The sequence below is a fragment of the Mauremys reevesii genome, unplaced genomic scaffold, assembly GCF_016161935.1.
Source record: "Mauremys reevesii isolate NIE-2019 unplaced genomic scaffold, ASM1616193v1 Contig13, whole genome shotgun sequence".
NCBI lineage: Eukaryota > Metazoa > Chordata > Testudines > Geoemydidae > Mauremys > Mauremys reevesii.
This window is the reverse complement of record NW_024100749.1, coordinates 240,873-263,198: the sequence shown is the minus strand read 5'-3', so window position 1 is coordinate 263,198 and position 22,326 is coordinate 240,873. Positions and strand designations below refer to the sequence as shown.

Genomic DNA, 22,326 nt, shown 5'->3' with positions numbered 1-22,326 from the left:
ACCTGCCTTGTTCTAGCCTTGCCCCTGGTTTGCCTCATTCCAGCTAACCCAGTTCTGACTCTTGACTCAGGTTCCTGACATCAGCTCTGGCTCCAGTGTTGGCTCCTAGCTCTGGTTAGTGACCCTGTTCTGACCTGGCTTTAGGTATGATTGTCCAGTCACTGACACCGGGGTGTTTAATGCCTATTTTACTTCAGTCTTCACTAAGAAGTTTAATTGTGACCAGAGCACAATTAATATTAGGAGCAAGTGGGGAGGAATGCCAGCCAAAATAGGGAATGAACAGCTTAAAGAATGTGTAGGTACGGTAGATGTATTCAAGTTGGTGGGGCCTGCTGAAATTCACCTGTGGGCACTGAAGGAACTGACTGAAGCCATCTCAGAGCTATTAATGATTATTGCTGAGAACTCATGGAGGACAGAGGAGGACCCCCCCTCCCCGAGTGGAGAAGGGCAAACATTGTATCTAGCTTTAGGGGAACAAAGAGGACCCAGGGAATTTCAGACCAGCCAGCCTAACTTCAGTACCTGGAAAGATGCTGGAGCAAATATTTAGAGCACTCTCCTGTGCGGTGTGGGAGGCCCCAGCTCAAGTCTTTTCTCTCCCTCAGAGGGGATGTGAACCTGGATCTCTTTCATGGGTGGTGGGTATAATAGGCCAGGGGAGGCTAAGAGTCCCCAAATTGAGGCCGTGGTGCTGCCCTGAGACCCCAACCTTGCTCCATCTCTCCATCGCAGTCTGGTGGCTTGGCACTTGGGCTGGCTGGCCACCAGGGGTGGCTTGGTCCAGCGAATGGCCTGGGTGGACCAACTGGCAGCAAGGGGTGGCTTGGGCTGACCAGCAGCTTGGGACACAGGGGGGCTCAGGCCATGGTGAGGTTGTTTGGGCTGCTCTGGCTCTGGTGGTGGGTAAGAGGGCCAGGGCCTTGGATGGGGGCAGAGTTGGGGCTAGCCTCCTGAATGGGGTTCACCCACACCCATAGTGTCTTCACATGGCAGGTGAGTGCTCTAGTCACTGGGCTGAAAGTGATGAGGCAGGCACCCCTCCTCTGGCCAGATATAGAATGGGACCAGATCAGCTGGTCCGCCTCTGAGCAGACCTGCTGAACGGGGCCCTGAAGGTAAGGTAAAAGCAGAGGATGACCTATTTTCCCCTGGGTCATGCTAGAGATTGGGCAGGAGACAGGTGTGTGGGTGCCTAGTGGGGTGGGGGTGGGAGCAGCACTGCACTACACATGTGTGGAGCAGGAAACACAGGCCCTTTTAGGGGACTGCTAGGGCATAAACCTAGGTAAGTTTCAAGAGTTTAAGTTTTTGCTAGTTAGCAAATTCTGAGGGAAGCAGTTCCTGACACACTGACCAGCTCCAGCTGCCTGGATCTCAGCCCCTTCCCCTCTGGGCTCCAGAGCTGGAGTCCCAGTGCCTGCACTGAGACCCTCTTCATGAATGGCCTCCTGCTGTATGAAATATGGAGCAATAATATGTGAGAGAACCGACTAGGACTGGATCCTGCAAACCCTCCTGTTTCAATCATCGTGTTGGTGACAGGTAGGGTGATCAGATAGCAAGTGTGAAACATTGGGATGGGGGTGGGGGGTAATAGGAGCCTATATTTAAAAAAAGCACCAAATATCAGGACTGTCCCTATAAAATTGGGACATCTGGTCACCCTAGTGGCAGAGGTGCTGCTGTGACTAAGAGCTGCTGGGGAAGTGTGTGTGTGTGGGGGGGGGGTGCTGGGGAGATGAGGGGGGAGGTTGCAGCGGGGAGCCATGTCTGTGGCTGGGAGCATGAGTGCCACTGAGCAGCAGGGACAGGGCCCTATCTGCTATTTGCTCCCGCTCCTGTTTTGGAAGGAGCTGGGGCTGGGGCTGGGCGAGGGAACTCATGTGATTTACCGGAATCCAGCCCGTTGGTCCGCCCGGACTCCTCCTCTCCGGGCTGCTGATCCCAGCACAACAGTGACAGACCCTGCGCTGTTGATTTCACTGAAACTCAGACTGGGGCATGAGAACCCCTTCTGGGAGGGAGGTGCTTTTTCCGCTGGCTGGACCCAGCCCCTGGGGCAGCCCGGGTTCTGCCTTTTTGTTTGTTTGAAAGGAAGACAGTGACATTGCATTGGCAAATTCCCATAGAAAGAAAGAGTGGAACAAAAGAATAATAAAGGCACCTCAACTTTTCCTCATTTATGGAGGACAGTCTTATAATATGCAGCCAGATATCCTCCAATCACACAAGCTGAAAATTGTTCCACTTTACTGCAGCTCTGTAACCATATGGGACCCAATCCTGTCTGTGTTCTGTGCACATCCAAAATTCCTGCTGAATGACCTGCCCTGGGAGTGAGTTACCAGTGACTCAGGGCTGCGGTGGAAGGAGGGTGCAGGTGGGGGGGGGGGAGAGCCCAGGGCTGGGGTGGCAGGAGGTATGGGTGGCAGGGGGAGAGCCCAGGGCTGGGCAGCAGGGAGTACGAGGGGCAGCCCAGCGCTGGCAGACAAAAAATTTTTTGCTTGGGGTGGCAAAAAACCTAGAACCGGCCCTGGGTATTTGGCACAGTCCTGCGCTGTCTGGAGCCCTTTTGTGGGTGGATTCAAGGGTTTTGGGGTCCACCCAGTGTTTAGCACAGTGATCTCCTCTAGTGCAGGCCAGCATTAGAGTTTAACCTCTGATGGAGCAACACAGGAATTCAGAAACCCAGTGAGAAACCTCATCTCCCTGCTGGGCCTGGGACCTTTATCAGATTTGCTGCCCCAGGCACCTGCTTCCTTAGCTGGTGCCTAAAGCCAGCCCTGGGTCCTGCAATCAGCCCCCTGTGCTGGTGGGGAGGGTCACTGGGGCTTCCCATGGACATCAGAATCCATCCCCCTGTCCTGACGAGCTTGCAGAACTGTGTGTCTGAGGAGTGATATTTAGGCATGGGCAGAATTCATTTTATTTTGACAGATAAATAGATAAAATTTATTTTATATTTCATCTCACAGTTGCACAGTTTTTATCAATTTAAATGTTCACAGTTGTGGGAATTTATGGGGGAGGTTAGACAATATTTTGGTCACACGATAATTATTTAATGGTAGTAGATACTGAGATTCAGAAAGTTAACACTTTGTAACAATTAAAACACAAATTGTCAGCATCACTTTTCAAAATATACCAAGTAAACATCCTTAAATCAAACTCTAATAAGTTCTCATGCTGCATTTTTCTTACTGTGCCTATTTGTAATTTTAAGTTATCAGTGGAAATGCTGCAGCCTTCCCTTGTCAGAGCCCTAATGCCTATTTCTGAGAGAAGCCCCCACCTGCCTGTAATTGCTCTTGTTCTCCCTATTGCTTTCCTCATTTGGAGGGAGGTCCTGACTGCTCTGACTCTGCCACTTTAAGGGGAGAAGTAGTACAGGAAATCCACTGAACTCTGCTCTGTGAAGAAAACAAAGACATGGGTTGGAAACAGGGAGGCATGAAGGCAAATACATGGCTGGGAATGTCAGGAGCAGGAACCAGCATTTCTAAGAATTTATGTCACTGAAGAAGAAAGCTCTGCAGTGAGGAATATTCAGGAAGGTTGATTCAGCAACGCACTTATCTGTCCAGCCAGTGAAGCTCAGCAGAGGTTGGGGGAAGAAGCATCTCTCCTGGGCCCCAGCACTCCTGGAGCTGAGCTGCCTGAGAATAGGGTGACCAGATGTCCTGATTTTATAGGGATAGTCCTGATTTTTGGGTCTTTTTCTTATATAGGCTCCTATTACCCCTCACCCCCGTCCTGATTTTTCACATTTGCTGTCTGGTCACCCTACCTGAGAGGCTAGTGGAAAGCAAGAGCTCACAAAGGATCAGGCCAGTCACCTCCCAGAGGGAACTTTAATTCCTGCAGAGGGAAGGTTCCCCCTCTCTAGTGTAACAGGAAAATACAAACCTGTCTGCAGAGATCAGCTGGATTCCCAAAGGCCAGCTCGGGCTTGGCAGCCCCTGCATTCCAACCTGTTACCTCAGCCCCGGAGCTGGGGCTGGGAGAGAGATGTCTCTCTCTTTCCGGGGCCAGACAGCTCAGCAGGGGTTAGGGGAGAGGCATTGCTCCTTCGCCTCAGCAGCCCTACACACCCCAAACTCCCCCCCATTACCTCCTATTCCCCTTCCCACCTCACTGTCTTGCATGTGCATCCTCTCTGGGGTTCAGGTGCCTAATTAGTGGAGCCACACCTGCATGGCTCCACGAATTAGGTGTGCCGCACTTGATGCCCTGCACCTTAGAGAGAAGGCAGGTTCCCAGGTTGAGTAAAACTGGGAGTGCCCAAGGGAAAATTTCCAGCAGGAACCATCCCTCTATGGATGATCAATTGCTGAGGAATCCATCAGACCCTAAGGGTATCTTTGAGGATACAAGTATGACTATATTAATAACGTGTGCATAGGTATTCACAAGATTTATATACGCTTTGGTAATTATAATCTTGCTTGTGACTCTAATAAAACTCGTAATGCAGATTAGACGTGGCGGACGTATGTGTGGTCACTATCCTTGGTCTTCATGAGTTCCTAGAGACCCTGCATCTGAAATGCGTAGCAGAGGTGACTTTCAATCTGTTGAGCTGGAAACTGTAGCAACCAGAACCAAACCCAGAGTGATGTAAGACATCACTACATTTACTCTAAATAGAAAAGGCTACACTTCATATTTTATGACTCTGAAATTACACTTCCTAGTGTCAGGGCTTTACCTTCCTCATCAGCATTTTATTTATTAGTGTAATTAAGTAATGGTAGAAAGGTGTGATTGGACCTTTCTGGGGCACAGACCTTTACCAACATCAAGCTCCCTTCCACCTAATCCTGAATTGAGGTGATGCAGCCACAATTTTTAAAGGTGACCATGAAAAGATCAAATAATGAGTTTTCTGATCGTTGCTTCCTTGGGATCAATAGAGGTGAAAAAGGCCTTCAAACTTTTTTATTCTTTTACTAATTAAAAATTCTGGTCTTAAGAACACTTGGCACAAAAGATCTGTTAGTTCAATATTCAGCACCTTCATCTGTGCTGAGAATCTGAGGCCAGGTTTCGAGTAGGAAATTAAGTAGGTAGAACTACACCCCTGGGGGTGTGAAAAATCCACCCCCGATTGACACAGTTAAACTGATCTAACCCCTGTGTAAACTTGTCAACAGGGGCTTCTTCCAACACAGCTACCAGCTTGCAGGGAAGTTGGTGCAGGGAGCATCTTCACTGACGTGCTACAGCAGCACAGCTGTGCCACTGCAGTGTTTTAAGTGTAGACTGGCCCTAAGAAAGCTCCAGATACACATGGTAGTTTCCCAACCAGCCACAGCAACAACAGGGGAGTGAAGGTATTTTGGGGAGAAAACTCAAGAGGAATTCATTTTTTCAGGTGGAAAAAACCCTGCCTGGAAGCTATCAGGCCTCCCCTATGTGACCTAGAGAATCACAAAAGGAAGCAGCTCCCAGTTATTCTCACCTCTTCAGGTCACCTTTAAGGAAAGGCCATTTTTCAAATACTAGACACTCGTCTCCAGCTGCAGATGTTGCTGTTTTCTCTCTAATTCTTCCATTTGGAAATAAAATCCCCACTGATATCACCTCATTTCCTCTGGTTATTAATGTATGATGTAAAATCCTCTACAGTGAGAAGAACCTTGTCCCCCATGGTGACTGCCCAGCCCCAGCTGCTGCCTCCCCCAGGCAAACCCAGCTCCCCCCAACGTGTTCTGTGTTGTAATTGAAATAAATACTTTAAAATGTAGAAAAACATCCAAAAATATTTAATATATTTCAATTGGTATTCTACTGTTTAACAGTGCGATTAAAACTGTGATTAATCGTGATTAATTTAAAATTGTTTTTAATAATTTAATTGTTTTAGTTAATTGTATGAGTTAACTGTGATTAATCACCAGACCTAGTTCATAACAGTGACCACCCCAGTAGAGAGGAGTGCGGGATCCAGCCTTCCCAACTGCTCTCACTGTTGATGCTAGAGCACCAAGTGCGGCTGCGCTCTGCCAACAGAAGGAGCATAGTGTGAACATGCACAAGCGATGTAATTATACTGGTTTTTGACTGTCAGTGTAACTTGCATTGACAAAACACTAGTGTAGACAAGGCCTAATACCCCTCCCAAGGATCTTTCTAGCAGCTGGAAGAAAGTATAAAAGAGGGAGAGTGACATCATCACTTGCAGGGCCTGCTCTAGGTTTTTTGCCACCCCAAGCAAAAAAAAATTTGGCTGCCCCACCCCAACCCTGGGCTCCTCACCGCACCTCCTGCTGCCCAACCCCGGCGCTCTCCCCCCCTCCACCTTCACCCTCCTTCCGCCGCAGCCCTGGACAGGTCATTCAGCAGGACTTTTGGTTGAGCACAGAACACAGACAGGATTGGGTCCCATATGGTTACAGAGCTGCAGTAAAGTGGAACAATTTTCAGCTTGTGTGATTGGAGGATATCTGGCTGCATATTATAAGACTGTCCTCCATACATGAGGAAAAGTTGAGGTGCCTTTATTATTCTTTTGTTCCACTCTTTCTTTCTATGGGGAATTTGCCCATGCAATATCACTGTCTTCCTTTCAAACAAACAAACAAAAAGGCAGTGGCTGTTGAAAATAGCAATTCCAGTCCTAATAACCACTGGGAAGCATTTCTTGCTCAATTTTATCCTACTTTTTCTACAGCAAGTTACAGTGGATCAGTATATTTGATTTAAGAGAAATGAAGTAACAGCTGCCCAAACTGAGCTTGAGCACTCCTGAATTTTGAGGTGTTCAAATCTGGAAGGCAGGTGCTGGGAGGGCGGGGAGCTGTGGCTTCATGGGGGAGCACGGCAGCATGTATGCAGCAGCGTGTCTGGCACTGCGTGGAGCCAGACATGCTGGTCTGAGTAGCACGGTAAGGGGGCTGGTGGGTTGGAGAAGATATAGGGGGTTTTGGGGGGGCAGTCAAGGGATGGGGAGCAGGGGGGGTTGGATGGGGCAGAGGTTCGCGGGGGCAGTCAGGGGCAGGGAGAAGGGGGGTAAGATGGGTCTGGGGTTCGGGGGAGCAGTCAGAGGACAGGCAGCGGTTGGATAGGCATGAGAGTCCCAGGGGTTTGTCAGGGGCAGGTAGGGGGTGGGGCCCTAAGGGGGAAGTTTGGGGGTGGGTCTCAGGAGGGGGCAGTTGGGGACAGGGAAAGTTTGGTTCCAGGCTGGCCTGGAGTCCTGTCTGTGTTTTAACGAACTTACCAGCTTGTTCCATCTGTTAGGGCAAGACATTGCTTGATTCAAGCTTGCTTAGTCCATTAAAGTCAGAATTTAGCCTGCATTTCCATTTGTATTTCTTAGGTAACCAGCTTTGATCTCTGTGCCTGATACTTAGCACTTAAAACCTACCTTTCTGTAGTTAATCAATCTGTTTTATATTTTACCTACACCAATGTGTGTTTCGTTGAAGTGCTAGGGGGAATCTCAGCTCAGGTTACAAAGGCTGGAGCATGTCCACTTTCCTATGAAGAAGTGGTGAAGTAAGTAATGAATTTACATGGGCCAGACTCCTGAGCAGTGCAAGGCAGTATAATTGTGGGGTGTAAGGCAGGGGAGCTGTGGGGAATTGGCTGGAGCCTCCCTATTGATGGTCCATGAGTGGCTGGGAGATCATTCATGTGACACAGCTGGGTGTGTCCCTGCCTGTGAGTGGCTGTGTATGTGCAGTGCCTGTCAAGGCTTGTAGGTTGACACCAGGATCACAGGGCGAAAGGCAGCCTTGGTTGGTGGGTTTGGAGGGCTCAGTGGTCCCACAGTCTAGGTTGTGCTATGAGGACCCGTCACATCCACCTCCGCCTCTCAGGTGAGCCCTCAACCTCTCTTCCCTCCCCTGTCACCCATCCCCATTTATTCCCATCTGTATAATCCCCCATCCCTCAATGCAAAACTAAACCCCTCTCCCCAAACTGCCTATTTCTCTGCCCCCAATGCCCCTCTTCATCCCGTCCAGCAGGCACACGTGTATTTTTTGTCTTACATTCAACTCAATGCATTTCACCTCTCTCTGTAACACAATAATGGTTCAATGCTGCATCTGATCAATTCCAACACTTCAGCGAATGTTCTAGGCATCAGCAGGCAGAACTGCACGGATTGTGTCAGAAATCTGGAAGCAGAAAATGGGAGACACTTGGGGCCCCTGGCACTGGGTGGGGTGGGCAAATGGGGGACCTTGATGACAGAGTTGGGGGTAACGGCACCTTTAATCCCCTCTGTGGTGTATTGAGAAGCCACCTAGAGCAATGGGAGCGACAATAACTCCTCGTGGGGAAGCTCCTGCCCCAGCCGGTTTGGTTCTGGTGAACAGAGCAGGGATTTTGCAGGAGGGCTCCACACACCCTGCCGTGATGGTGGACGGTGTTTACACCTGTCCATGAAAGTCTCCTTCTAACTCCTCCCAGCTGTGAGTGATGCAGACTCAGCAGAAATTCTGCCCACAGTTCGAAATCGAGGCAGACTGGACAGCTGAGAGCCTCCTAGAGATTGAGCAGGGGTGGGGTGGGGGGCTGCAGCAGCCAGGGCCCTGGGAGAGGAACGGGGAGGGGAAATTCAGGGTACGTCTACACTACGGGACTATTCGAATTTGCATAAACCGGTTTGGTAAAACAGATTTTATAAAATCGAGTGCGCGCCACACTAAACACATTAAATCGGTGGTGTCGTCCATGGTCCGTGGCTAGCGTCGATTTCTGGAGCGTTGCACTGTGGGTAGCTATTCCCTAGCTATCCCATAGTTCCCGCAGCCTCCCCCGCCCCTTGGAACTTCCGGGTTGAGATCCCAGTGCCTGATGGGGCAAAAATCATTGTCGCGGGTGGTTCTGGGTAAATGTCATCAGTCACTCCTTCGTCTGGGAAAGCAACGGCAGACAAGCATTTCGCGACTTTTCCCTGGATTGCCCTGGCAGATGCCATAGCATGGCAATCATGGAGCTTGTTTTGCCGTTTGTGACTCTCACCGTATGTGTACTAGATGCCGCTCACAGAGGCGATTCAGCAGCGCTACACAGAAGCATGCTTTTGCTTTTGCATGACAGCAGAGATGGTTACTAGCCATATTGCACCATCCAAACCCTTCCATAAATTGGAACTGAGGATGATCATGGCTACCAGTCCTTTTGTACCATTTGCTGCTAGTGCCCCTGGCCAATCAGCCAGGGCGCAAAAACAAGATTGGTTACTAGCCATATTGCACCTTCCATCGTTTTGTACCATTAGCTGCTGTCATAAGTGCCCCTGGCCGATCAGCCAGGGGCGCAAAAGCAAAAATTGGGGATGACTCCCTGAGTCAATCCCTCCTTTTTGGTATCTAAAAATAGAATCAGTGCTGTCTAATATAGGCAAGTGTGCTAGAGAACCACCGTATCATAGAACCAGAGAGCACAGCTGCTCTGTGTCAGAGCCTGCAGAAATTATTATCTGTATGCTATTCACAGGGGGTGCTCCTGTAACAACCCCATCTGTTGATTCCATTCTTCCCCCAGCCTTTCTTGGCTACCGTAGCATTGTCCCCCCACTTGTGTGATGAATTAATAAAGAATGCAGGAATAAGACACACTGACTTGTTAGTGAGAACTGAGTGGAAGGCAGCCTCCAGCTGCTATGATAGTCCAGACAGGACATTAAGCAGTGTGTAGGAGAGAAGCCCAGCATCCCACTGCTAGTCCAGGGGCAACTGAATCTTTTCTTTACACATGAAGGGTGGGGGCTGATGGAGCTCAGCCCCCTGTTGCTATGATGAGGATGGTTACCAGCCATATTGCACCATCCATCCACCAGAAAAAATTAGGGCCAATAGGCTGATGACAAGGACGGTTACCAGTCCTTTTGTACCATCAGCTGAGGCTGATGATGAGGATGGATTTCCATCTTTTTGTACGATCAGCTGATGCTGATGACGAGGATGGATTGCCATCGTATTGTACCATCAGCCGCCCATGGCGGGGGGGGGGAGCAAGGATGTTGGTGTTGACGGCTACAGCATCGTGTCTATCTGCAGCATTCAGTAAAGATAGGGTGACATGTAAAAAAGTCAGAGGATTGTTTTACCTTTCGCTTCTGGGGGTGGGTGGGTGAGTAGATTGCCAAGCTATGCCCTGACCCGCGGACACTGTGTTTGACCCTAGAAGCATTTGGAGCTCAGCCAAGAATGCAAATACTTTTCGGAGGCTGCAGGAACTGTGGAATAGCTTCAGTCCTCCAGTCCATGAGCGTCCATTTGATTCTTTGGCTTTCCGTTACGCTTGTCACGCTGCAGTGCGCTGAGTCCCTGCTATGGCGTCTGTCTGGAGATTTAAAAAAAAGGATTCTGAATTTCATCTTCTGTAACGGAGCGCTGATAGAACGGATTTGCCTGCCCTTACAGCGATCACATCCGCATGGTCCATGCGGGAGCTCTTTTTTTAATTTGATTTCGGACTGCATCGCCACCCGTGCTGATCGGAGCTCCACGCTGGGCAAACAGGAAATATTCAAAAGTTCGCGGGGCTTTTCCTGTTTACCTGACCACTGCATCCGAGTTCAGATTGCGGTCCAGAGCGGTCACTGGTGCACTGTGGGATAGCTCCCGGAGGCCAATACCGTCGATCAGCGTCCACACTAACCCTAATCCGATATGTTAATACCGATACTAGCGTTACTCCTCGTTAGGGAGGAGTACAGAAACCAGTTTAAAGAGCCATTAAAATCGATATAAGGTGCCTCCTAGTGTGGGCGGTTTGGCGTTAAATCGGTTTTACGCTCCTAAAACCGATTTAAACGCCTAGTGTAGACCAGGCCTCAGTCTCATTCATTCATTTCACCACCATGGGCCTCACCTCATGGAACCAGCTACAGGCAGAACAGCCCAAAGCCCTGAGCCCCGGCACTTTAGGGCCTGTTCACAATTGATTCTGCTTCCTCCAGGATCTCCCCTTAGACTCTCCCCTGTTGCACTGTGTGTTCCCGTGCGACTCACCAGGGGCTCTTGCTTAGGGCCCCTGGCCCTGCAGAGACCTGTTGCCCGCTGGGGCAGCTCCTCCTTGGGGAGGAGGAGTGAAGTCCCAGCAGGAATGTAACTGCTGTGCAGTGCAGCTGACATACTCTGGGGGCAGCACCACCTGCTGCCTCTGGGGAATCCTGGAGGCTGCAATACACCAGGCTGCTACCGATGCCTGTGCCTCACTCAGCCTGCAGGCAGCACAGGGAGGAGGCCCAGAGCAGGACCCAGAGGTGGCTGTGGGGCTGTTTCAGCTCATATGCACTGTGAGGTCTTGGGGGGGGGGTTGATGATGCAGGGTTCCCAGAGGCAACATGGAATAATGGGGTGCCCAGCGCTACCTGTGGGCGAGATGGTTCCCCAGCCTCACAGATCTCACTGCCAGGAAGTTTCCCCTGAGACTCAGCCTCACTTTCCCCTTTGTTAATTTCTCTCCATCCCCCCGCTCTTTTTGCCCCTTAATTCTTTATGTTCAAAAACAGAACCAGAAACAATAGAACCCTCCAGCTGGTGGCCACAGAAAATACTGACTCTAGGATCAATTCTCAATACACATCTCATGCTGCCCATGAGACCTCCTGTTCTCAGTCATATCTCTGCCCACAGTCCTGCATGTCTGGATGGGTCCCTTCACAGCTGGGATCGGCAAATCCCCTCCTGCAGACCCCTCCCCTCACAGCTAGGATGGGGGACTCTGGAAAGTCTGGAGGATGCAGCCACATAAGCATTGGCCTCCCCCCTCCTCAGATGCAGTTGGTGGGGACAGAAATGAGAAGATCCCAGGAGGGGGTTCATACAGGATTTCATGCCAGGCAAAAGTCCTGTTTGGATTGGACTTAACTTTACAACCCCTGCAATGAAGTGGACCTGAGCGGATGGCTCCCTGTTAAATCAAACACTTTGCATCTCTCCCCATGTTAAATACATCTGGAGTGTTTTTAAACATTTGCCAAGCGAATTGTTTATCATTCTCTGTATTTATTATTGCTGCACAATAACAGCTCTAACAAGTGCCCCTGTGAACTAATGGATGATGTGGAAGTAGAGCAAGAACGGACAGGGATTTCAATGCATGACAGTCTCTGTGAGCAAGAGTCAGGCTGGCTGTAACCCTAATAACGCGAGGCTTGTAGAAGTGAGGATTGTGTGAGGCGAGTGGGAAAGAACTGTGGGAGAAGTCGTTGCGACCTTGTGTCGATAATGAATGTAAATTGGCGTCTAAATAGAAGTGAGAAAAATAATATATCAAGATGGCCTAGGTATAAACAAAATGCAGCCGTTGGCTATTATTGTATGTAACAAAAAGTATAAATGCTGCTGTAATTGTTTACTTGGGGAGAGACCTGCCTAGGACTGGGGAAACCCTGTGTCCTAGGGCACTCCCTCCTCTATACAATTGTAAAGAGAAAATAAAGTATCTGACTCTGCTGCACCCAACCAAAAAGTGAGAACTAAGTTTTTCTCCGACAATGACATAGTGCAGCAACGACTTCTATTTACCGTTGTGCTGGCACAGCGGCAGGGGCAACAGGTTTGTATAATTTTTGGTGGTGTCCAGAATGGGTCCATATCCTGCGCCTCCCTGTGCCCCCCCCCCCCCCACCTGCCTTGTAAGCCGATCTATATATGTTTTAAATAATGTAAAAATGGACTGGAAACAGTAAGCGCTTAACAGTTTCCCTCTATTGCACAATATCACTATCGTCAGAAAAATGTATTTAACTAAGACTATCAACTTGATTAATACTGTTTTGAATACGGAAACAACACAGCACTCTTGGATCAATAACCCATAAAATCAAATACCAAGCCCCAGCTGCTCAGGTCCAGACTCCAGGAAGCTCCCTCAGAGTCAAAGTCATCTCCCGGTGAGTGCTAGGGGGATGGGGGGAACTGCCATAACATGTGTGTCTCCCCTCCTGCCTTTGCTGGCGCAGTCCCTTTGTTGTGAGGTAGCGCAGCATAGAGTGGCTGGGCAAGGGGCAGCTCCATCCCCCACTGAACAACGATGAAAAGTGCTTGCTGCCTCCTGGAGAACATTGCAAAAGAAGGGGCTACATTTTGTTTTAGTTTTAGAAAGTATTTGCTTTTACGGCTTATTGATCCAAGAGTGCTGCTGCACAGGGCGCAGGCAGGGATGCCAGCAATGCCCCTCTGCTATGTACATCGGCCAAACTGGACAGTCTAAACGGAAAAGGATAAATGGACACAAATCAGATACTAGGAATGGCAATATACAAAAACCTGTAGGAGAACACTTCAACCTCCCTGGCCACACAATACAGGATTTAAAGGTAGCCATCCTGCAGCAAAAAATCTTCAGGACCAGACTTCAAAGAGAAACTGCTGAGCTTCAGTTCATCTGCAAATTTGACACCATCAACTCAGGATTGAACAAAGACTGTGAATGGCTTGCCAACTACAAAAGCAGTTTCTCCTCCCTTGGTGTTCACACCTCAGCTGCTAGAAGAGGGCCTCATCCTGCCTGATTGAACTAACCTCACTATCTCAAGCCTGATTCTTGCTTGCATATTTATACCTGCCCCTGGAAATTTCCACCACATGCATCCGACGAAGTGGGTATTCACCCACGGAAGCTCATGCTCCAATATGTCTGTTAGTCTATAAGGTGCCACAGGACTCTTTGCTGCTTTTAATTCTATCATTTTTTCAACTATTAATTTTCAAAGGTGTAGTGCAGGAGGTGGGTGTATGTGCCCTACCTGCCAGAGAGAACCAGTTAAGACAATAAGGGTGGGGGGGAGAAGAGAGAGAGAGCAGCTGCACATGTGTGTAATTGCAATGTTTATGACACATGTACATTGTCACTGAACAACCCAGTCTGACAATTTAATAGTTTATTTTGTTAAGATAAATATTTTGGAGTTCTTGAAATTCCACAATTGAAATCCAAAGGATGTTCGTTAGAGATTTGAGGAAAGATTAAAAAAGTAAATACTTCCATTTCTAGAAATAGATTTATATGGCTAGATGCTTGTTTTTGAGATACTGTTGAAATGTAAATTAAAATAGTCTTGTATTTACACCTTGTTACAATAATATTTTCTAAATTAAAATAATCTTTTTTCTTTCATATTTTACATTGAGATTTCACAGGAGTAGAAATTCTGACAGGAGTGAATGACCCCAACCCCACCATCTGCTACCCCTGGGGCAGGGGACGGGGAAGGTGGGGGCTGGAGGTTCCCAGGTGTCCGGTTTTTGACTGGAACCTCCAGTTGAAAAGGGAAACTGGCAGCATCCGGTCAGCACAGAAAGTCCAGTTGCTGCAGTAACTGGCCCCCACCACTGGGGTGGGAAGAGCAGCAGGGCTGGGAGGGGCCAGTCTGTGCCGCGGGGTCACTGTCATGGACCGAGATTCCCTCCGGCCTGAGCTGGGACCGGGCAGATTATCAGGGGAGCCGCGTTTGTACCCCCAGCGCTGAGACCAGGATGAAAATAAGGGCGGAGCCTCCCGGAGAAGGTGTCAGTGAAAGTGAAGAGATGGGACCTGTCAGTCACATTGTAAAACGAGACCTCGCCCGCCTCATAGTCCAGGAAAATCCCCACCCGGCTGGGCCTGACGCTCACGGGGAGGGGGGTCCTGAGGGAGGTGCCGGCCTCGTATTCCCCTTCCTCCAGCCACACAACCCAGTATCCATCCTCAGGTGAGAATGTGCTCTCCCCTTTCCTGCTCACAGATTCCCTACAAACCCCCAGTACCCACTCAGGCTTGTCTCCCACCTCCACCTCCCAGTAACGTCTCCCGCCCGCAAACCCCTCAGCGCCCAGAACTTCAGTGCGTATCAAATCTCTGAGGTTTCTCGGGCAGATCCTGCCAAGTGTCTCCGTCTCTCACACGTTTCCGATCCTCAGACAGGATGAGGTTGGGATGAGCCGTGTCTGGATCCAGAGTCACGTCCACTGGGGAGAGAGTCACAGAGTCAGGGCCGGGGGCAGAGGCAGGGGCTGGTCACTGGGATCAAGGGGAAATTAACCTGTGTCCCCGTTAATCACTAGGCGGGGGAGGGGTTGTTGGTTGAGGGGAGTCAGGGCCCCTCTGCCTGGAGGAAACAATGAGGGGGAAGGGCAGGAGGAGCGGGGGAGGGGTGAGGTGTCAGCAGAGGGGGGGAGGGGAGGGGACAGGCTGATGCTGGGAGAGGAAAGGGGAGGGGGAGGAGACAGGAGCAGAGGGGGTGGACGGAAGGACATAGGGGTGGGGAAGGCACAAGGGCAATGGGGGGACAGGTGTTATATCCTTGGGGCAGCCGGTTTAGGAAGAAATCACTTGAGGCCAGACAGCAGACAGCTAACAATACTACCATTTTATTTACAGACTCAGAGCTCACCCAACCGGCCGAAACCGACTGTGCTATCCCCTAATAATCTAACTCAGTTGCAATAGGAACAAAAAACATGACAACCAAATACACAACATATTCCTCCCCCCTCTAATAAGAACATTTCCTAAAATAAAACACACACTAGACTAGAGAAGGAGGGTAGACTGCCTCCATTCCCGGCTAAACCCTGGGGATTATTTTGCCCCATAACCGTGGGTTCGCCCTAGCTAAATATCCAGCTGATGAGGAGGCCTTCTGTCTCTAGGTGGATTACGGCGAACTTCTGGTGTTGTTGCACCCGAAAGTACCATGGGCTCAGGGTCCGCTTACGAACAGGTGAGGAGGTGGTATCAGCTCGTACTGGGCAAAGGGGTATCTCAGCCGCCGGCAGTAATGGTGGAGGACAGTCAGAAACAGGTGATTCGTGATTCGGTGTCTCACCAGAAGAGGTGAAGTCAGACCCCTCAACTGCAGATGTGTCCTGAGGACTGGCATGACATGGCAACAGCTAATCTACATGTCGCCGCCAGGTAAGATTCTCTGCAGTCCGGACTGTGTAGGAAACAGGTCCTGTTTGAATGATGATTGTGGCAGGGACCCATTTAGCTCTGCAAGTATAATTCCGAGCCAAAAATGGCTGTCCCGGGCTAAAGGTTTGCTCTTTTGCTCTGGGTGCCCGTCTGATAACTTGATTTTGCTGCTGATGTTGCACAATGTGTCAGGGTTCAGAAGGTTTCAGCAGATCAAAGCAAGTGTGCAGCTGTCGTCCCATTATTAGAAAGGCCGGAGATGCCTTGGTCGTAGCATGAGGTGTATTTCTGTAGGAAAGTAAGAAGGTATCCGGATGCTTTTGAATGGAGTGTTGTCCCCTTGCTGATTTCAAAGCATGTTTCATTGTCTGCACAAATCTTTCAGCTAATCCGTTGGTGGATGGATGATATGGTGCTGACGTGATGTGGTGTATTCCATTTGCCTTCATAAAATTCTGAAACTCCTGAGAGACGAACTGCGGTCCATTGTCGCTCACAAGTTGTTCTGGCAGACCAAAACGACTAAAGAGTCCTCGTAGTTTTGGATAGTACTCTGCAGTAGTGGACTGCATTATAGAGACTTCTGGCCATTTAGAATGGGCATCTACTGCCACCAAGAACATGCTTCCTTTAAGGGCCAGCGAAGTCAACGTGAATACGTTGCCATGGGTTTTCAGGCCAGTCCCATGGGTGTAGGGGTGCCCACTGGGGTGCATTCCTCACACCCTGACATGACAAAGAAGCTTTTGCCGCTAATCCGGAGAGAGCCATTTTTCTTCACTATTGGAACGATAGGAGTGGCCCATGAGCTATGGGTAACTGGTATTAGGACTCCATTGGTGACCAGATGCTCCAGGTCTGCTTTGACTTTCGGCCTGATGGCATATGGCACAGTTCGGGCTTTTAGATATTTTGGTGGACTGTCAGGTTTAATGTTCAATGTCACAGTGATTTCCTTCATACTTTCCAAATTATCTTCAAAAACAGCAGCATGTTTCCTTAGTATAGGGGTTAGACTGGTTTCTTCTTTAGTCATTCAGTGCACTTTTGCCCAGTTTAGTTGAATCTTCCCAAGCCAAGACCTACCCATTAAGGCTGGGTAGTTACCGCTTACCACAAACAGTGGCAATTTAGCAGCCTGTCCATTGAGCTCCACCTTAACATCAATAGTGCCCAACATGGGCACAGCTTCTCCCGTATACGTCTTCAGAACAGTTTTTGTTGCCTTAAGCGGAAGATGCTGTAGCTTTTCTTTATACACAGTTTCGGAGACCAGCGAGACGGCTGCACCGGTGTCCAGTTCCATGCGTATAGGTTTGCCATCCAACAACGGGGTTACCCAGTATTCATGTGAGCCCATTGCCAAAGACAAAACATGAAGTGGCACTTTCTCTTGCGATGAGGTGTCACTTTGATCATCCTGGGTCTGCTCTAGGGTATGCAGGGTTCCTCTTTTTGTCGGCCAGACCACAGGCCTCTTTTTTTTGTGTGTACAGGCACACTCAATGTGTCCCCTTTTGCCACAGTGTCGACACACCAGGTCCTTACACCAGCATTTTGATGCCTGGTGACCCGGCTTACCACAGCGGTAACATTCTTGACTCTGCACAGTTTTGTGGGTCGGTTCTTGTGACACTTTTTGCACCCTAGGGGATGCACCGATGTATTGCGCCTCCCTTGTAGCTAGCTTACTGTAGAGGCCACACACTAACCTGTCACGTAGGGCATCATTTAACATCTCCTTAAATTTACAGTGTTCTGCTAGCTTTCTTAAAATTGCTACAAATTGTACAACTGTTTCATCTTCCTTTTGGTCTCTTTTGTGGAACCTATATCTTTCAGCAATTACCAGTGGTTTTGGGGAAAAATGGGACCCCAGGATTTCCACAATGTCACTAAGATTTAGTTGCTGGCTTAACAGGGTGTAGTAAGCTGCGTAGTAGGGAGGTAGCCCCTACAACACTTAAGAATATTGGCACCTTCTTTGCTTCTGTAATGTCATTTGCAATAACAAAAAGCTCAAAACGCTCAGTATACACATGCCACTGCTCTATATTCTCATCAAAAGGTTCCAGTGGCCTGGTCAGAGTAGCCATGATTTTTAGTTTCACTTTCACAGTCAGTGTAAACAAGCAGCTTTTTGTTTGTTTGTTTGTTCTTTACCTTGACTTCTACTTCCTTCTGTTATTGGAGCAGCACCGGAATCCCATCCATCGTCGCCACTTGTTATATCCTTGGGGGCAGCCGGTTTAGGAAGAAATCACTTGAGGCCAGGGAGCAGACAGCTAACAAAACTACCCCTTTATTTACAGACACAGAGCTCACCCAACCGGCCGAAGCCGGCTGGGCTATCCCCTAATAATCTAACTCAGTTGCCATAGGAACAAAAACCATGACAACCAAATACACAACAACAGGGAAGGGGCGGGCACCAGGGGCAGAGGGTGTGAAGGGCAGGTTCCAGGGGCTGCAGGGGTTTGGGGAGGGTGGGCACCGGGGCAGAAGACGGGGTTGGACCCCAGGGGGCACAGCGATGCAAGGGAAGGGGCAGGCACCAGCGGGCAGAGGGGTGTGAGGGAATGGGGGAGCTCCAATGGGGCAGGGGAAATCAAGGGGTGGGTGAGCTGCCAGGGGGTGAGATGATGAGGAGTGGGGGAGGTGGAACCATGGGGCGGGGGGAGCGAATGAACAGGCATTGGTGCCAAAGGGGCAGAATGGGGGGTGAGGGAGCAGGTGGGCAGAAGGGGGCAGAGAGAGGGGTGTGGAGAAGGGCAGGCCCCAGGGGGCAGAGGCATGTGCAGGAGATGTGGGCACCAGGGAGGCAGAGGGAGGCTGAAGGGAGGGTGGGGCCCAGAGGTTAGGAGAGGGTGAGGGGAGGGTGGGGCAGTGCTTAGGTGAGGGGAAGGGCTGAGACCAGGGGAGGAAGGGACTTGCACCAGGCAGGCAGAGGGGCAAAGGAAACAGCAGGCACCAGGGAGGCAGATGGGGAAGGGTAGAGCTGGGACTTGGGGCAGAGGAGGAGCTGGCACCAGGGGACTGGAGGGGCGGTGAGGGCTGCAGGTGTCACGGAGCCAGAGGGGAGGAAGGGCAGGAGTGATAAAGAGAAGGTGGCATGGGTGATGTGGAAGCAGCAAAGAATCCTGAGGCACTTATAGACTAACAGACGTTTTGCAGCATGAGCTTTCGTGGGTGAATACCCACTTCTTCGGATGCAAGCAGTGGAAATTTCCAGGGGCAGGTGTGTATATATAAGCAAGCAAGAAGCAAGCTAGAGATAACGAAGTTAGATCAATCAGGGAGGATGAGGCCCTGTTCCAGCAGCTGAGGTGTGAAAACCAAGGGAGGAGAAACTGGTTCTGTAATTGGCAAGCCATTCACAGTCTTTGTTTAGTCCTGAGCTGATGGTGTTAAATTTACAGATGAACTGGAGCTCAGCAGTTTCTCTTTGAAGTCTGGTCCTAAAGTTTTTTTGCTGTAGGATGGCCACCTTAAAATCTGCTATTGTGTGGCCAGGGAGGTTGAAGTGTTCTCCTACAGGTTTTTGTATATTGCCATTCCTAATGTCTGATTTGTGTCCATTTATCCTTTTCCTTAGGGACTGTCCAGTTTGGCCGATGTACATAGCAGAGGGGCATTGCTGGCATATGATGGCATATATTACATTGGTGGACGTGCAGGTGAATGAACCGGTGATGGTGTGGCTGATCTGGTTAGGTCCTGTGATGGTGTTGCTGGTGTAGATATGTGGGCAGAGTTGGCATCGAGGTTTGTTGCATGGGTTGGTTCCTGAGCTAGAGTTACTATGGTGCGGTGTGCAGTTGCTGGTGAGAATATGCTTCAGGTTGGCAGGTTGTCTGTGGGCGAGGACTGGCCTGCCACCCAAGGCCTGTGAAAGTGTGGGATCATTGTCCAGGATGGGTTGTAGATCCCTGATGATGCGTTGGAGGGGTTTGAGCTGGGGACTGTATGTGATGGCCAGTGGAGTCCTGTTGGTTTCTTTCTTGGGTTTGTCTTGCATTAGGAGGCTTCTGGGTACACGTCTGGCTCTGTTGATCTGTTTCCTTATTTCCTCGTGTGGGTACTGTAGTCTTGAGAATGCTTGGTGGAGATTTTCTAGGTGTTGGTCTCTGTCTGTGGGGTTAGAGCAGATGCAGTTGTACCTCAGTGCTTGGCTGTAGACAATGGATCTTGTGGTGTGCCCGGGATGGAAGCTGGAGGCATGAAGGTAGGCATAGCGGTCGGTAGGTTTTCGGTATAGGGTGGTGTTAATGTGACCACCACTTATTTGCACCGTGGTGTCTAGGAAGTGGACCTCCCGTGTAGATAGGTCCAGGCTGAGGTTGATGGAGGGTGGAAGCTGTTGAAATCATGGTGGAATTTTCCAGAGTCTCCTTCCCATGGGTCCAGATGATGAAGATGTCATCAATGTAGCATAGGTAGAGAAGGGGCGTGAGTGGACGGGAGCTGAGGAAGTGTTGTTCCAGATCGGCCATAAAAATATTGGCATATTGTGGGGCCATGCGGGTGCCCATAGTGGTGCCACTGATCTGGAGATATATATTGTCATTAAATTTGAAATAGTTGTGTCTGAGGATAAAGGCACAGAGCTCAGCAACCAGTTGTGCTGTGGCATCATCAGGGATACTGTTCCTGACAGCTTGTATTCCATCAGTGTCTGGGATGTTTGTGTAGAGAGCCTCTACATCCATGGTGGCTAGGATGGTGTTTTCTGGAAGGTCACCAATGCATTGTAGTTTCCTCAGGAAATCAGTGGTGTCACGGAGATAGCTGGGAGTGCTGGTAACACAGGGTCTGAGTAGAGAGTCCACATATCCAGACAGTCCTTCAGTGAGAGTGCCAATGCCAGAGATGATGGGGCGTCCAGGATTTCCGGGTTTGTGGATCTTGGGTAGTAGATAGAATAACCCTGGTCGGGGTTCTAAGGGTATGATGGGTGATGTGGGGAGAGGAGAGCAGGGTCAGTGGGGCAGAGGGTGGTGAGGGGATGGGCACCAGGAAGGAAGGGGACAAGGGGAGTATCAGGTGTTGGGGGGGCAGGGTGAGGGAAGGGGCAGGCAGCAGGAGGGCGCAGCTGGTAAAGGGAAAGGGCAGGTGCCAGGGGATTGAGAGGGTTGAGCAGAAGGGCAGGCACAGGGAGGGCAGAGGAGGAGAGGGACAAGCACCAGGGGGCAGAGAGGGGTGAGCAGAGAGGCAGGGCAGGTGGGTAGAGGGAGGTGTTAGGAGAGGGGATTGGGGAGAGGCAGGTGCCAGGGAGTCAGAGTGGGGCTAGAGGAGGGGTGGGCACAGGGGGGTGAGGGAAGGGGCAGATACCAGGGGTCAGAGAGGGTGGAGAGAGGGGCAGGTGCCAGGAGGGCTGAGGGGAGTAAGAAGGGTGAAAGTCAGGACAGCAGAGGAGGGTGAGGTGAGGGGAGGGGAGGGGTGGGAGACGTGACACAGAGGAGGGAAAGGGGAGAGGTGGACGCCAGGACATAGTGGGGGTGTGAAGTGATGGGAGGGCTCCAGGGTGCAGAGGATGTTTGGGGGAGAGGGGCAGATGCCAGGAGGGCAGGGGGAGAAGGGATGGGCTGTTCCAGTGGGGCAGAGATGGGTGGAGGGCAGGGGCATGTGCCAGGGAGGTAAAGTGGGAGTAGAGGGCAGGGGCCCTGGGGAGCAGAAAGGGAGTGAGACGAGCGGGAGGGATGTTGGTGCGGGGTCAGAATAGACGCTGGGTCGAGGGTCCCTCACAGGGGTGGGGGAAGGGTAAGGGAGGGGCAGGAGCCCCTGGGCCACTGATCTCACCCCCACAAATCAGGCTGAAAATGGAGACTTGGCTCCAGCCTGAACTCTCTGCCCAGAGCCATTTGTCCCATGGACGATGCTAGCGGCAAAGACCCTCTGCAGCTGCACCTGGGCATCTCCCAGAGCGGATAACAGTCACAGAGACCATTTCAGAGCCCCAGGGGCTCAGGTGTCTCCATCTAATGACTGTGCCAGCCACCCCCCTCGCTCCCATTAACCAGCCCTGTGTCAGACACGCTGGGAACTTTCACACCCAGACACTGGAGATACTTTGGGTCCTTCTACACAGCCTGCAGCAGCGAGTCTCGGAACAGGGTGGACAGACTCAGGCTGGCGGGGCTCCCTCTTTGGTATTAAAAATAGCCACATAGAATTTCAGGCTCAGGCTGGAGCTCAGGCTCTGAAGCCCAGGGTGGAGCCAGGTCTGCCCCTCACAGTGCAAGACGGGACATTGTCTGTGTCCACGTCCCCTTTACCCCCTTCCTGACATGGGGAACAGCAGCCCCAGGGCCCGTCCCTTCACCCCCAGGGCAGGGGAGCGAGAGCCCTCGGCCTCCTGGGCAGTGGGGCCTCCCAGCACAGGTTCCTGGGTGAGCGTGAAAGTGTCTCCACACAGAGAGCTCTGTGCACCTGGCAAATACACAGATGTGCCCG

General features: G+C 50.6%; 1 pseudogene; it reads right to left on the bottom strand.

Moving 5' to 3' along the window:
• Window positions 1-14,000: 14,000 nt before the first annotated feature.
• The window catches only part of LOC120392960, a 28,530-nt pseudogene continuing 20,204 nt past the window's right edge, over window positions 14,001-22,326 (bottom strand).